This window comes from Tenrec ecaudatus, chromosome 6, assembly GCF_050624435.1.
Source record: "Tenrec ecaudatus isolate mTenEca1 chromosome 6, mTenEca1.hap1, whole genome shotgun sequence".
Classification (NCBI taxonomy): domain Eukaryota; kingdom Metazoa; phylum Chordata; class Mammalia; order Afrosoricida; family Tenrecidae; genus Tenrec; species Tenrec ecaudatus.
In genome coordinates, this window is record NC_134535.1 from 62,324,950 (window position 1) to 62,328,278 (window position 3,329).

General features: G+C 47.3%; 1 pseudogene; it reads left to right on the top strand.

Moving 5' to 3' along the window:
• The first annotated feature begins 1,127 nt into the window (after positions 1-1,127).
• LOC142451421 (histone-arginine methyltransferase CARM1 pseudogene) lies at positions 1,128-2,370 on the top strand (annotated as a pseudogene).
• Positions 2,371-3,329: the final 959 nt, after the last annotated feature.

Genomic DNA, 3,329 nt, shown 5'->3' on the forward strand with positions numbered 1-3,329 from the left:
TTAAGAAAAAATTGATTAAACAAAAACCAACCGTGACCGTGTTTGGTGTGGAAATCCCAGGCTAGACCCTCTCACAGGACGTTTCCTGCTGGCTGCTCTCGCCACCCTTCCCTGCGCATCTCGGAAGAGCATCCCTCCCACTCCCCACGCCATGCGTGCCATCTTGTTGGCTCCTCTTTTATGGCTCTGGGCTTCCCTCCCTCCCTGCCCATCCCCTCCTCACCTCCACCACCACCCCCTTTCCCTTGACTCCCTGGGCCCTCCATTACAGAGCAGATCCTTGTCCTGAATGCTGGCTCCCCTGGGAAAGCTCTTTCTTCTGCCTTCCTTGTGATGATCACTTGCCCTGTACTCTGCGTTCACATGTGAACCAGAGGGCTGAGTGTGGGGGTGAGCCAGCGTTGGGAAGAGGTGGAATTCTCTCAACCTGAAATATGTTAGGCTTTGTTCCAACTACTCGGCTTTGCCATGTGTACTACCAAAGGACCATGGACAATATGTAGGCCATTGTTCCAATACAACTCTACTCTTGGACATTGTAATGTGACTTTTATATAGTTTTTACATGCCACAAAATAGCCTTTTTCTGATTTGCCCCCACCCCAATCATTAAAAAAGGTGAAAGATACTCTTAGCTCCCAGGTCATACAAAAACCAGTGGGGAGCAGATGTGACCCATGGACTGTACTTTTTTGGCTCCCGATACACATAAGTGTTTCCCACCCTTTTGTGACCATACAAATCATCTAGGATGTGTTAGGACTCAGACCAAGTGGTTCTTGAGTGGAACCTGAAAGCCCGCCTCCCCGGTCAGCACCGCCCACTCTGTAGCATGGTGCTGCAGCCACGTGGGAAGACCTCTCCTGGAAGCCCTGGGGTTACCTGTTGGGATGCTCACTATAAACTCAGCCGTTTGAAACCACTCGCCAGTCTGTGGGAGGAAAACGAGGCTTTCCACTTCCCTGAAGATCTATAGCCCCAGAAACCCACAGGAGGCAGACCTCTGTCCAATACAGTTGCAAAAAAGTCAGAATCAACTCTAGGACAGTGGGTTGGTTTTTACAGAAAATAAACACAGAATGGTGTAGTGCTTTAGGAGAAAGCTCACGCTGTAACTCACGGTAGGGATGTCCAGTGTGATGGCTGTCGCAGCGAACATGATGCAGGACTACGTGTAGTCAGGCACCTACCAGTGCGTGACCCCACAAAATCAAACAGATTTCAAAGATACCATCTTGCTTGACCTTGCCCATAGCTCTGGGATCCTCTTGTTCTTTTTTTGCTGCACAAGATGATAAGCAAGGAAGATGCACATTGTAGAAGCCAATACCACAGCCCAGGGCACAGAGCTTCACAGGCCACATTGCAGTCATTGCAGTCATTCCCAGGAAGGTGGAGGAGGTTGGGCCATTTCCAAGCATGTAGTCATCATCATCTCAGCGCCCCTGGGCTATATTCTTTTCAAGGAGTGCATGTTGGGGAGCTACCTCCTCATCATGGTCCCTACCATTGGTGTAGTCTTAACACGTAACACCCTTCAAAGATGAACCTCTGTACATGGAGCAATTCACCAAGGCCAACTTCTGGACACATTGGACACCTAGATCCTGATGGTTAAATCTATCAGGTGCACACTGAACATCTTAGAAGCCAACGGAGCAGATTTACACAGAATAGAAATCCCAAATTCTATGTGATGCTTTCAGGGCAGGTACATGGTCTGGCTTTCTGGACTGACGTTCCTTTCATCAACTCCACAGTGACCACGTGGCTGTCCATGACCCAACAGGAGCCCTGACCCACTCACCCCAGACAGAGTACCTGACCCACTTGTGGTTGTTCTAATCACCACTCCTTATTAAGACCCTGAAAAGGTCTCAGGGACATACCTGCTCACTGTCAACAAAAGACAGAGCTATGACATCAGGATGGTGGCCCAGGTAGAGCAGGTGGTCTCTAAATACAGTACCTGGATCTGGATACAGTAACTAATGCTGGATACAGTACTGGATACAATACTGGATACAGTAACCAATACAGTAACCAATATTGGATCTGAAGAACCCCTTCTTCAGATACACAATAACCCTACTATCCCCCCCACCCAACTTTCACTACATGTCTCTCAGAGAACATGCGGAGCATGGGCAATACCTATCGCGTCAGCAGAGATATGGCTGTGGCTGGGATGTCCACTGTCCATGACCTCAGCAGTGTTATGACTGGTGGTTCCAGCATGGGTAATAACTGATTACTTTAGCCAACACCAGGATCTTCAATCACATCCACTTCCAGATGGCCACCAGAATAATGAGCACCAGGATTGCCTACGAACCCTCCAGTGCCCAGGACAGCAGTGGCAGTGGGTGAAGGTCAACAGCCAGTTTATCCTCGGCAGCCCTGCCATCTCAATGACCTCACCTATGTCCAAGGTCAGCAGTCCAAAACCACTAGTCACACCTTGGGAGAAAGGTGGGGCTTTATGCTCCTGACTCTGAAACTCACAAAGGCAGTTCTACCCTGTGCTGTGGGGTCATTGTGAGTCGGCATTGATTTGATGGGTGTGAGTTTTGTTTTTGTTTCCCCGCCCCCAACAGATATTTTCTCCAAGGCATGCCCCCCACCACCCCCGTAAGTGAATTAAGATCAGCCCAAGCCAATTAGAGTGTACTTATCATCCAAATAAGTAATTGGTTAGGCCTGGAATGGGGAAAGAAAATTCCTGATTTAGGAAACATAATTTGCTTCTTTCCAATAAGTGATAAGACAATGAACAGCACTATTTTAGTTGCTAACCACAAGAATTTACATAATTTGAATGGTAACCTATCAACAAAATGCAATATAACATTTGATCCCCTCCCCCCACATCATTATATGTAAGGAACACACAGAAAAGATTCACCACCAAATGAAACGATTGACTTTAAACCCCTTGAGATATTGCAATGTAAATGTATATCATTAGGGTGTGTGAGGAAATTAATTATATGTTAAAACGAATCAGATCCAATTTTCATCTGAGCTGATTTTGTTTTAATTAACGGTTTATTTGGAATTAGGCAGGGGTTTACATTTCCTATTGTTGTATCCACCAAGTTAAACTACTTTCAAGCCTCCCAAGGGCTTGCCCTCTCCTCTCTCTGCCAGTGAAGGCGCAGTGAAGAGGAAGGTGAAGCCAGAGAGAGAGGCTGTTCCCAGAGTCCCCCAACTCTCTTAGAAAAGGCCACACCCCCAAGGAGGGGTCACCAAGCTACAAGTTGATTGACAGGTTTGCCTCCACCACTGGCAAGGAGTGTCTAGTTGACATAAATTATCCAACTGCCAAT